Source organism: Pleurodeles waltl, chromosome 7, assembly GCF_031143425.1.
Source record: "Pleurodeles waltl isolate 20211129_DDA chromosome 7, aPleWal1.hap1.20221129, whole genome shotgun sequence".
Lineage (NCBI taxonomy): Eukaryota > Metazoa > Chordata > Amphibia > Caudata > Salamandridae > Pleurodeles > Pleurodeles waltl.
Genome location: NC_090446.1, coordinates 1,417,433,860 through 1,417,447,776, shown reverse-complemented (window position 1 = coordinate 1,417,447,776; position 13,917 = coordinate 1,417,433,860). Strand labels below are relative to the sequence as shown.

At 41.9% G+C, this 13,917-nt stretch overlaps 1 long non-coding RNA gene across 1 annotated transcript in view; it reads left to right on the top strand.

Moving 5' to 3' along the window:
* The window catches only part of LOC138246424 (uncharacterized), a 57,589-nt gene extending 46,669 nt beyond the window's left edge, over positions 1 to 10,920 (top strand). Inside the window, exon 4 of the long non-coding RNA XR_011194275.1 lies at positions 10,364 to 10,920. This is a non-coding gene — a long non-coding RNA (uncharacterized lncRNA). The remainder of the gene's footprint in view (positions 1 to 10,363) is intronic.
* Positions 10,921 to 13,917: the final 2,997 nt, after the last annotated feature.

The following is a 13,917-nucleotide window of genomic DNA, read 5'->3' as shown; positions in this document are numbered from 1 at the left end:
GAGCTGAGTCCCAGAAATATATTAAAAAAAGGAAAAGGGGCAGGGTAAACTAAACTTCCAGGGGGTGAGAGATGTCAAAATGCTCCTGCCCGCTTGAAGCAGAGGTTTCACCTCTTTCCCTGCCTGCAGAGATGTGGGCAGGGAAAGAGATGAAATGATTGCTTTTGGAGACAGGGAGCTGAATGTTTAGCAGCTCTCTGTGTGCAACAGCAATGCAACCTCCCGCAAGAAGCGGAGAGCTGGCTGGGCCCGTGGGGGCCTTGGGGCTCCCCCGCTGTTCAATTGCATACTGGGTGTTCTGAGAGTACCCAGGAGAGATGGCTGGGCCCTGTGGATGGGGCCCCTGGGGACAACATTGAACTGGGGAGCACCACATGGCCCCACTTCTCCATTTACCTATGGCTGGGCCCTGGGGGACAGGGGCCTTGGGCTGAAATTGCCCTGGGCACGGGGGTCATATGGCCCTCTCCCCTTTTTAATGAAGTCTAGGCCCTGAGGGATGGGGTCCCTAGGGCCAAATTCAGCCCAGGCAGGAGGGCCACATGCCTCCTCTAGAATCCATGAGTCTAATTTCAAATTGCTATAAGTGTGCAAATGTGCAAATCACCTGAAAGCTTCACCCGATTGGTGTCGCACTGTTCACCTTAGTAGTATGCAAAGGTCTTTCTGCCTTTTTCCAGGATGATGGACAGCTTACAAAAGAACCCCCCACTGAGTTTCCCTCTGGCATTAGTGGTGTATTCTTGATGCCAAGTAACGTAAGGACTGCTCTACAAAAAAAAGTACTTATGTCGAATAGAGAAAAGGAAGGACCCTGGTTTGGCGTAGATTTATATCTTTGTAGTCCTGTTGGCGTCTCTATAGGAGGATTCATATTATCACATAATTCTGGAGAAAGACAATTGAAGAACAATCACATTGCTAAATGCACACAAGGTCACCTGGAGACATTTCCATTAAGCAGCTGTAGTGTAGAATACACACTGGATGTTTATTCAACAAGGTAGCACTTACTAACTAACCAGTAGAAAGTACTTCATTTGGGTAGATATTTTGTGCAAACCTGTGGACTCTTGTTGCATAAACTCACTCACAGATGCACTCAGAAACTCATACACTCACTCAGAGACCCACTCAGAAACGCATGCACTCAATCACAGATGTACTCAGAGACCCATTAACCCACTCATACACCGACTCAGACATTAACGTACCCACTCAGAGACCCACTTACACACACACATCCACTCACAGACCCACTCAGAGACTCACACACCCACTCACAGAGTGACTCAAAGACTCATCTAACCTTCTCACAGACCCATTCAGAGACTCATGCTATCACTCACAGACCCACTCAGAGACTCACACACCCACTCACAGACCCACTCAGAGGCTCACACAGTCACTCACATACCCATTCAGACATTCACACACCCACTTACAGACCCACTCAGACTCTCACACACCCACTCAAAGCCCCACACAGTTACTCACACACCCACTCACAGACACTCTCAAACACACACTCACACCCACATAGACCCTCTCACAGTCCCTCTCACACCCAGACAGTCTCAAAACCACTCTCACACCCAGAGACTCCCTCTCACACCTATTCTGGCATCCAGAGGGACAGGCCCTGTTGCCAACCCCTGCTAGACACACGCAGGGTTGGCTGGTTATAGAGGGTTGGCTGCAGGGCCTGGCCACAGCCATGCATGGTGGTGGTTGGAGTAACGTAAGATAATTAAAATTACTTTACCTTAAAAAACACAGAGAAATTCACAAAAAAAAGGGTTACAGGGACATTATAGTTATGACATAGAATTTTAAAAAACAAAGAAATTCACTTAAAAAAAGAAGGTTACAGGGACGTTCTAGATAGGTTCTGAATTTATACGTACAAACCCTTAGAAATTCAGGAGTTATAGTTTGAGTTATCACAAGTGACTATAAATCACACCCTAAGGTAACACTGACTCGTGCCCTCTCCATGCACTGCCAATTACCCCAGATATTATAGTACTCATGACAACTTTTATAATGTCTATAAAAATATCAATGAAACATTAGCAGTCAAATTATTGAAGAAAAAACTGTGCATTGCGGAGGCACAAGTTATATTTACCTTTGGGCACTAGTATGTAAAATGTATATATAAATTTCATAATGGCGGTCACTTGTAGGTAGTTATGGTTAGGGCCTAGTTTCCATAGAAGAAATGTTTTTGACTTGCCTATATCTTTGGCACTGTTGTCAAAACTTCACAAAATTCTCCTAAAAAAGTGCCCTCTATGGTCTTGTTGTGCTTGGAAAATGTCAGTATAATCCGTCAAATGGGGCAGAGAAAAAGGGGGGTAAAAAAAAGTGGCTTTCCCATGTTACTTTCTTTAAAGTCACACCTGCAGCTCGAATTACACCAAATTTGGCAAAAAGGCAGCTTTTGGTCTGGGGATCATTCTTTTTGGTATAAGTCAATTTAGTAGTTTTTGAGATAATAAAAGAAATCTAAATTTGTATACTTGGGCAGAGCCTGAGCACATATCTCATGGTGACATCTGATTGGCTGTTAGCACTTCCACCAGAAAGTGATGGCTGCCATCTCGGGACCAATTTACATGACAGCAATCCACTGAAATGCACTGTAGTAAATGGCAGGTTTTGAGGGTCACAAAAAGTAGAAAGTATCAAGGGTGATAAGTTTTAGTTACAATTTTAATCATTTGTTGATGGGACCATACTAATTTTTGGAATTGTGGAGTGTTCTGCTGAAATTTCATGAAAAGTGTTTTCTCATGATGAGGTCATGGAAAGTGTTCCTGAAACAAAAATGAGAGCATATTTTCATGCTATCTTTCTCAGCCATTATCTGTAAAACATGAACTTCCTACTGGAGCAGTCTGTCAATTGATTACACTGTGTTCTACCGCAGCTTCCCAAAGAGTTCTAAAGAACAAGTAGAGTGCTAACAGTCTTACCTATGACAAACTTGTGACATACCTGAAGCCTTCTTGATTAAATCAAACTGGTAAAACTTAAAACATTTAACTTTAGAAAGGAACACAATGAGGGGGTTAATTTTGTTATGAAAATTATGATTAGTACTGTGAAAATAACAATTAGGACACATTATGAGTGAGTACTCAAATATATATTTCATTAAAACATTCTGACATGCAGACTGAAACATGCACTTTCAACTCCAGCAGCAGGCTTCCAGATAACTCCCTGGTTATCAACTGCTTCTCTACAGTGTTCTAATAAGTAGCTAGTGTACTAACATTCTAAATTTATGCTGAAAGTGTGACACATCTGAATGCCATTTTGATGGAGTTAGAGAGCTTCATTACAAATAAATCTCTCAAGATTGCCACCAGGGAAAAAAAGAGCCAAATGTAGCACAAATATTACCCAAAAGTAGCCCAATTGTAGCCTAATGTTAGAAGTGTGCAATACACTAAGGGCCAGACGTATCATTATTGTAAATAGCAATTACCTAATTTCAATTTTCTGCGAATCGCAATTAGACAATCGCTATTTGAATGTTTGAAACTCCAGAAGTTTCATTTACCAATTCCCAACGGCTTACAAATCGACCTACCTCATTAATATTCATGAGGTAGGTCGCAATTTGCTACCCATTAGGAAAAGCTAAAATCACAGGGATGGTGGCTTGCTGGGCTCAGCAGACCACCATGTCTGTGATTGCTTTTAAATAAAGCAATCTTCTTTTTTAAATGCAGCCCGTTTTCTCTGCAGGAAAATGGGATGCATTTAAAAAAGAAAAATGAAAAGTTTTCTTTTCATTTTTTAAGAGTCGTCATTGGTCGTTTTTGCATGCATCCATAAAGGGGGAGGGGTCCCTTGGTGAACCCTTCCCATTTGTGAATGGGTTACCACCTACTTGAAGTAGGTGATAAAATGCAAATGTTTTGCGGCTGCATTTTGGTCACAAATCATTCCTACATGCCGCTGTGATTTGGTGTTAGGAAGGGATGCCCTTGACACACTCCTTCCTAATACCGAATCAGCATGTATTCACAAATCCAAAGTGCAATTCAGTAATATGTTACTGAATCACAAATTGGAATTCATACATACCATAATGCATTTTTGCTGTTGCAAATGGCCCAATCGGGATGTTTGCGACTGCAAAAATGCATTACACATATGTCACAAAATGTCTTTGTTTTTGCAGTTTTATATAGCGCTGACTTGACCCAAAAGTACTGGAGTGATTTACTTGAGCATCAGTTACATCACACAAGGACACTTTAATTTTGGTTTCAGGCATGTGGAGATTATGTGAATTGCCAAGAACTACATGATGTCGAGCTGACGCTGAAATTCAAACCTGGTTTCCTAGTTGCAAAGTCTGCAGCTCTGGCCATGATGTCACATCCTCTCCCTTAAGTGAAACATATAATCAAGTGGTAAACTGGTTAAAAAAATATATAAAGATAGCAAAACATTTAAAAGTGCTTTGTCACCATTTGGGAGCTAAGACAATATGTCCTCATTTTTTTTTTAGAGCACTAAACATAAGTTCTATGGAAATAAGGCCCTCTTTTTTATAATTTCTAAAGGAAATGCTTTTGGTATTACAGTTTTGAGTACATCAAGATTCAATTCAGGCATGCCACACGTTTGTAATAAATACAGAATGGTAGCAATCTAGTTGTTTATTAGAATACTGTGGGGAGGCAGAGGTCAGGGGCACAGACTCGGATAATTGAGAACAGGGAGGAGGGTGCAGAGGTAACACGTTGACCACAATGGTTAGCAGAAGGGGCAGTGGCACCACAATGGACCATATAGGGCAGGGGAAAACCAACTTTGCAGGATATACAAGAGAGGCTGCGGCAATATAGAAGAGCATTGAGGGCAGAAGGAAGAGGCAGTAGCAGCACAAACATACATGCCAAAAGACCCGATTCAGGCAGGAAAATCCCAATGTTTTTCAGCCCAAGAGGGCTTTATTTTATCTGACTCCTGCCTAAAATTTCTTCTTTTTCATTGTAAGTCAATGGGGAAAATCCTTCAATCAAACATTTTACTGTAGATGTTACAGTGGCATTATCAATGATGTTATCAAAGATGTCATGAGTGCTGTAATTTGTGGGGTATCAGCAGTGCATGGCAATGGTGCAAGTTATAATTACTTTATGGCACGAGGTATAGTTACTTAAAAAAACTCTATCTATAATAGTTGAATTTGTATGGTTTAGTACTGTTAAAATGTAAGCCTAACTATAATGTTACTGTAACATTTGGTTTTAAGTTCATTTCTATGTTTAAAAAAAAAATTATTTCCTAACTCAGTCATCCCTGTAACCTTTGTTGTTTTGAGTGAATTTCTATGGGGTTTTGAACGTAAAGTAATTTTAATTACAATATGTTAATCCAACCACGACCGTGCAATGCCTGCAGCTAGTCCCTGAACCCAAAACCCCAATAACCACCTTTGGACGTGCACGTCGGAGGTTGGCTACATTTATTTATACATATTTGTCCCAGAGAGGTGGGGGTCCCGAGGGTGTGCCACACAGGCACTCCCGCATACATTAAAAACTGTAACCCGGGGAGGTGGCATTCCCTGGGGCTTTCATAATCCCTAGCACGGGGGTCCCATGTGACCCCCTCCTATTTTCATGCATTGCCCCTAGGATGTGGCAATGTCCACACACTGGCAAACAAAGGGACAAATGACAGAAATACAATTGGTAATAACACTTGTTTGTGTACTTTTCTGTGTCTCCCTAAGTCTCCCAATAAAAATGGTACCACCCTAGAGTGGGTGGGGCTGGTACCATCGACAAGAAAGGCTCCAAAACACAACATGGACATATCAAATTTTTCCACTGAAATCTGAGCCTTTTTTTTACGATGTGCCTAGCTGCTGATTTTGAGCCCTAGCTCAACCAGCACCTAAGAAAACCTAGCAAACCTGTACGCAATGGGGAGACTTGCATGACTCTCACGAGGTTGTTGTACCCAGAATCCCTTGCAAGCCTCAAACTGTGACTAAAAATACATTATCCTCACATTTATCTATATGGAGCCACAAACATCCTTCCACCCAGCATTCCCCTAAGTCTTCTAATGAAAATGGTACCTCACTTGTGTGGGTAGGATTCGGGCCTGTGACGGGAAGCAGCCTAAAACGCAACATGGATACAACACATTTTTCCACTCAAACTTTTTTGCCAAATGGGCAGCTGTAGATTTTGGGTCCTAGTTCAGTCCACACCTACGAAAAGCTAGCAAACCTGTGCGTGTTTGAAAGTTAGACACCTGTGGGGAATCCAGGATTGGGTGACATAGGTGGCTCTTTCAAGGTTATTTTACCCAGAAAACCTTAAACTTTGACAAACAAAAACACATTTTTCTCAAGTTTCTGTGCTGTAAGTCTTCTGATAGAAATGGTACTTTATGTGTGAGTAGGCCTAGGGCCTGCAATGGGAAACAGCCTAAAACACAACATGGATTCATCATATTTTTCCTCTCAAAACTGACCTGTTCTGTTCAATGTGGGCAGCTGTGTAATTTGTTGAGCCGTAGCTCAGCCAGCACCTAGGGAAACCTAGCAAACCTGTTAATTTCTGAAAAGTAGACACCTAGAGGAATCCTGGATGGTGACTTGCGTAGATCCCAGGAGGATTTTTCAACCCACAATGCCCTGCAAAACTCCAACTTTGCCTGAAATCACGCATTTTCCTTACAGTTCTGTGATGGATACTTTGAGAATTCGCAGATATCGACAAGATTCCAACTACTCAGCATTGCCCCACTTGTGCTAATAAAAATTCTGTGCCACTTGTGGTATTGCCTAGTGTCCATGACAAGAATGGATCAAACCCGAGATAATGGGAGCCCTTGCTTGGAGGATCCTATTCACCTCAGTTAGATCCATTTCTGTTGCTGGCATAGGGCCCAACCGTACAAATGGTGCAGTATTTTCATAGGCACAAATATAGCAATGCTGGGTGGTAGGAATTTTGTGGATTCCTGCAGATTCTGAAAGTTTTCATTACAGAAATGTGAGGAAAATCTGTATTTTTACACAACGTTTGAGGTTGGCAAGGTATTGTGGGTAAGAAAATGTTGTGGGATGCATCCCCCAGATGTCTAGCTTTCAGAAGTGCCTGGGTCTAGCAGGGTTTTCCAGGTGGCAGCCTACACAAGCATAAAAAGTGAAGCTGTTAACAATTACAAGTGGGATGATACTGGGAGTTAGCCAAAACAACACCCAAAAGAATCAACTATCCTGTTGCTTAAAACTCGGATGGAATGTTTTAGTCCACAGGGCAGCAGGAACACTGTTGAGGTTTTAGAGGTGAGGGTGGGGCGTAATGTTAGGCTGAGAAAGAAACACCCCATTAGTTTATCAAAAATATATATTGCTGTCACACAGTGGGCTTTCATGGGCAGAAAGACTGATTCTCCATTGTTATGAGGGTGAGAGAATTGCCATGCCCATTCTTGACAAGCCTCCACTCCTATAATGCAATCAAAAAAGTAATCCCTGGTGTCTCATGGACTTTCTGTGCCCCGGGGGGAGAGCAGAAAGACTGTTTCCCCATTTAGTGGGCCTTCTGCTAGATATTTATTTTTTTAAGGGGGGCACAAGCCGTTGTCCTTCCCCCATTGTCTAATGGAGTGGATTCCTGTTCGGGGATTGCCCTCCTTGTGGCAATCCCCAAGCAGGGATACACTAGAGGAAGGTACTAAGGGAAGGTACCTTTCCAATGATACCTCTCCCGTGTGTTTCGGTGCTCGGGCTGAGATATGCCCCTAAGCAGTGAAGTAGTGAAAGTGAAATGAGCCTCATGTCTCTTTCACTTTCAATGTACTGATGTCAGCACGCCATGCGTGCGATCATCATTACACTGAAAACAAAAAAATACCTTGGGCTGCTGAGGAAGAACTTTCCCAGGTCCTGAGACTAAAAAACTAGAGAAATCCCTCTGCCGTAAAAAGTAGAGGGAGTTCCTTCCTCATGTGCCAGGATGGTTTGGAGCCATCCCCAGCACACAAGGATCTTTGCGGGGGACAGCTTGGAGCCAACCTCAGCACCCAACTGGTTAAAAAAGTTATAAAGCCAAAAACCAAGCACAATTAAAATGTCACTGTAATTTATATAAGAAAGTGAATAATTTAATGAACAAAAAGAGATGAGTATGACAAACATTTAATACAGTGAACATGAGATAAGAAATTTTATAGTTTGAATTAACATTTTGCCAGAAGGCACAAAGCGCCAACTCGTCATTCTAGAGCAGCAGAAGGTTTAGGGCATACCGCAATGCAGCACAGGTTGAATACAAGATCCAGGTAGGGCCCAGTCAAAGAGTTACCTTTTGACTTAAGAGGTTTTGCTGGCAAGAAAAGTGGCCATTGATGAGTTGTTGGCGGGGCAAGCTGCAAGCTGGCTCTGAGTCGGGCTTGCCAACAATGGGTTTCTCAAGAGCAAGGTCCCAGTACAGTTGTGAACAAAGGCAGAAAAGTTCTGAGCAGGGACACCACTTATGAGTCAGGGCTCACTCCTGGAGATGGAACCAGCAGCATCCATGGCATGTCCAGTTGGAACTGATCTGCTGGACATTTTAGGAAAGAGGTTTCTTGCAGTTTTTGTGTCCCTGTAGCCTACAAATGGTCAGCTAACTGCCCCTTGGAGTCTGCATGCTTGTGTGAGCAAGTTCAACCCTCAGGGCGCAATCCTTCTTCTGTCTTCCACAGGTCCATCAGTGTTCTGAAGAAGATGTAGGGGGTGGCGCATTTATGCCAAGTGTCAGCCTGTGGGTGGGGGAGCTCCTAGTCACTCCCTAAGCAATGGGCTCATGGGGATGCTCCTACGCACATTTGGAGCACTTCATGTCTGTTTTAGTGTTAATTATTTCACAATGCCCCTCTCTGCCTTGAATCACCATGGCAGAACCTATATTCCCATGTGCGGAGCTCCCTATACCCCTCCAGAAGTGAGAATACAATAATGGGCAAACTGTCCCTTTGTGGTCGCTCCAAATTAGTTTGGGTGTGGCTCCTCTTCCCCCAGGGTTTAGAAAAAAAGCTGCCTATAAAGAAAAAAAGGAGACAGGTTTAGGTGAGAGCTAGATCTGACAATGCATAATTTGAAGCTTAGGAAAAGGCTGGGCACAGCCCCATGGACATCCTGCTCAGGGACGAAAAGCACCTCCCCACACCCATTGTCCACTGTTTGGGAGCAACTCTCATCTCACCACAGGGTAGCCCTCAAACATTATTTGACACTGAACACTGGCAAAAAAGGCACTTTTGGTTTAGGTAGGAAAATGACATCTTTTAAAGTGTCTTTTCAAAATAGTAACAGTAAGTTGATTTGACATTTAAGTTGGCTTATTATTAAAATTAGTCCTTGAATCATTTTTCTAGCTACTCACAAATGGAAGTAAAGCATCATAGGATGTTATTTGTAACCTAGTGCTCTCCTATGGAAGAGCCAGTCTTGTGACAATGAAAAAACACTTTGGATGATTTTCAATGCCAGGAAACGTAAACATAAAATATACATGTCCTACTTTCTAAATACTAATTAGCATGCCCTAGGGGCATTTAGGGCCAAGCTCAAGGATAATGTACAAGTATTGAAAAGGAACGTATAGGCCTGGCAAGAGATTTTCCTTGCCAGGTGGAATGGGCAGTTTTGAAACTGCACACCCAGGTTGAAGGGGCAGCCCTTGAGACATGCTTGCATTGTTACTTTAGCAGAGGCAGAATACGTGCTGCACCCCACTAGTGACATTAAACTTACAGGCACTTGCACACTTTTCTACCATATGCTAGGGACTTAGGAATTAGTTAAAAGTGTATCCGATTTCGACATGTTTTACGGGGCAGAAAACATGCACTGGGGCATGGTTAGTAGTGTCCATGTACCCACAGCCAAAAAAGACAGCATTCAGGAAAAAATTTAGGTGATTATGTCAAAAAGAGGAATTTTCTTATAGAAATAAACGGATGCCCACGTAAAGAGGGTCAAATGAGATGGCGGTATTTAGGTATTCGCATTGACTGGAGAAGTGTTTGCTATACTTGCAGACTCAATAATGCAAGATCTCAGGGTGAACAACTGCAAATGTGTTTTATCAATGCAATGTGGCTAGGGTACTTCAGTTATAGAAGAACTGGTGTTCTTACAAGATCCATTTACATATAATTTATAGAAATAATTTAGCTTGCCTGTTTTTAATTTCTGATGTCCTAATAGCTGTATTTTAGCTTGCTTCTATAAGTGCATACTAGTTGTTGTGTGTAATGTTTTACACAATGATGCCGAAATTAAAAGAAACACAAACAATGACACATTTGTGTTTCCCATTAGGTAACGCCAAAGCGTGCCAACCGAATGCCGAATATGGATGCTTGAAAACCTGTCGAGAAAACTGCGACAAGCTAAATGACATCACACCTCCTTTATGTATTCTTCCATGCTTTTATGGGTGTGAATGTAAACCGGGTTACATATTCAAGTCCGCAGACTCCAAGGAGTGTGTAAAGTACTCAGACTGCCAAGTAAAGTGCCCCACGAATATGCATTATGAACCTTGCAGCAAATCCAGACCTGCAACTTGCTCAAATCCAAATGTTAAACCTGTTGAGGAGAGACCCTGCCAGCCTTGGTGCGTCTGTAACGAGGGCTTTGTGTTTCGCTCTTATGCGGATCGCACATGTGTGCCCATCAATAAGTGCCCCCCAAAAAAATATTAACAAAGAAAATCATGAAAAGAAAGTCTTTGCTTATCTCTTTTCAGAAAACAAATACATTTTACGCTCAGTGGCTCTACTCTTGAATTACCTTCTTGTTCACCAAATGATCTGGTTGTGAGCTATGTTTTTGTGGTGGTTTATGTGCATCAATAAATTCATTTGCGAGCCCAAGTTATGTGGTCAAGTCCGTGTGATCATTTACTAGATCTGCAAATTAATTTAGAATTATAGATCAGGTTAAATGCATTTGCCTCTTCCATACGTTTGTGTGTGGAATGTGAGGGAAGTGGAACTTCCAATTGTGCGTTTGGACATACCGTGTTATATAAATGTGATGCAGTGCTTTGCACCGTTCACGTTTAGGTGGAAACTGCGGTTTAGACTCAAGATTATTCTGTAGTTCTGACTGAGGCTGACATTACAATCAATACATTTCGATAATGCGAAGCACATTATGCCTCACACTGATAACAAGGAATATTAGATGTACAAACCATGAAGGTTTATTAAAAAAGATTAACACATTTACAAATGTAGAATATTAAATTAGTTAAAATTTAATAGCCAGAACATAAATACATTTGTAACTATTTTTCAAAGCAATTCTAAATTCCAAATGCAAAGGCAAACTGTTATCATGTTGTCTCAAATGAAGCAAAATAAATGCTGTTGCCCATGAAGGTAAAACATTACACAGTTTGCAGAGAAGAGAGTCAGGAGAAATTGGGGAGAAGTCTGGACAGGAAGTGTCAGCAAGGAAACCATTGAAAGGCAGTACATTGCATCTGCTTACGAGCAAGTGGAAAGGGAATTCTCTCTAAGAGTCGAGTAAAGTTTCTTCGAACTAGAAGTAAAAGACATCTCGCAAAATTGCATTCCTTTTAAATTGTCCATCTACAACATTTCTCGACACCGACTCCTAGGAGGGGAACCAAACATTTTAAAGTAACAGATAGAGAAAACGTTTTCATCAGTTTCACAAGCATAAACAGAATTTCAGTTTTCTAAATGTCCTTCCAAATCCAGTTAATTGCAACAATAATGAGATATATTAGGTGAAAACTGTGTTCAATAGGTGCTCAATGACACAATGTAGGAATTTGGGTAATTGGTTGAACTGTGTAGAAACCCCACTCAGGTAGCAACCACAAACCTTGGCTAGGACCACAAAAGTCACTAAAGTAAACTGTGCTTAACCCTCTGGTAGCTTGGCACACAAACAGTCAGCCTTAATTTAGAGACACTATGTAAAGTAGTTATGCAGCACACAAACAGTTATAGAGTAAAAACACAACAGAAGAAAAATCCCAAACCAATTTAGAAAATAGAGTACATTTTAATAAATGAAAAACGCTTAAAAATGAACTAAATATAATCAGTAGAACTGGAGTTATGAATTTTTTTTCATATACAAATAGTGTCACAAATAACAAAGCACCTACAGTGAGTTTCTGGTCACATGAGACCAGGTCCAAGTCATAAATTGAGGCCGTCTGTGATAAAGTGTAGGTTGGCTACATGTGCCAGATTTGTCCCGGTCTGAGAATTACCTTTGGACTCAAAAAAGTTTTTGGGCGATTTCTTGGGAAAGCAGACTTTATTGGGTATGGCTGCAGGCAATATCCAAGTGTACGCCATCGTCATCAGGGAGCTGCTGAACGAGGTTGCACTGATGATTTCTACCTTCAGACATGGATGATTTTTCTGAAGTGAAATCCCTTCAACAGGACACTGCTGCAGGCTGTAGCCGAAGAGGGTGCCAGAAGACCAGATACCTTAACCAAAAGGTCCGCCTGAAAATGATTTACTGCTGTATAATACAAATGTAACAGGAGCTGGCCAGCTGTGTACCTTGGCAGGTAGGTCACAGTTGTCTGTCAGTTCTGCAGGGAGATTTAGATTGAAGAATCCCAGCATTTCATTGTAGGTACAAGGAGTACAACTAACAGCAGTTAGAGGGGTACAGGACCTGGGGGGCATCACTTGGGGGGGTTAGATCTCATTCCAGGAAAGGACAGCAGCAGGGTGCAAGGAACTCCATTTGATACTGGTAATCCAGTCAGGTGCAGGGAGGCCTGTAGAAGGCTGATGTGTCCCAGTAGCTCGCGCTGGAGGCAGGTAAACTAGCCCCTGGGATCACTTTGTGGTCATAGGTTCAAAGGAGCAGGCCCAGTCCTCCTTCCTCAGAAAGCAGGGCAGCAAGGCAGTTCTTCCAATATCAGGGCAGTCCTTCTGGCAGCAGGGAGCAGGCAGTCCTTCTTGTGAATCTTCCACTGGTCCAAAAGTGTAATGAAGAAAGGTCTGAATGTCCTATTTTTATATCAGGTACCATCCTTAGTATGGAAGAATCGGTATTAGAAAGTTCTTACCCTTGTCTGGACTCCAAGATGTCTTGGGTGACAAACAGCAGGGCAGGACTGATGTCAGGTTCCTTTATGTGTGGTGGAGGCAAGACTCTTTAAATAATAAGTGGGCAGGGTGCAGCTCCGCCGCAGTCATCCTGTCAGTAAGGCTCTCTCCTAGCTACACCCAGTTCCTAATCTGCACTGTCTGGATCCAATACTGAATACTAATGGGGACCAATTAACAAACCTATGCAGCTGGAAACTCCTAGAAGGCCTCAGAAACTTGTGGCAGGAAAATATCAACTTTATAAAAGTGGCGTTTTCAAATCTAATCCAAAATCCAACTTTACCATTAATTACAATTTATTTGAGTGTAAATATCATATATCCATCTGCGTTCAATCCTTAGTCAATACCTTTTAATTGAAATAAGGTAACCCAGGTTTAGCCTATGAGAGAGATCGATGAGATAGATGATACAGAATGAAAAGCAATGTTATGAGGTTTTCACTACGAGGATATGTAAAACTTAAACACACACCCTACTTTTTAAATACAATGCACTCTGCCATATGAATGGTTAGGGCCTTCCTAAGCGGTAAATTATAGGTTGTAAAAATAAAGGTTTCAGCTAGGTCAGAATTACAGTTTAAAACTACATTACAGGCTGCAGTGGTAAGCCTGAGACATGTTTTAAACTGCTACTTTAGTGGATGTCACAATTGGTGCTGCTGCCCACTAGTAACACTTAATTAACATGCCCTGTATTAACACTTGTTAAATCACCAGCAGTGTTAGTAGTGAGATGGTTTACAAAGTGGAC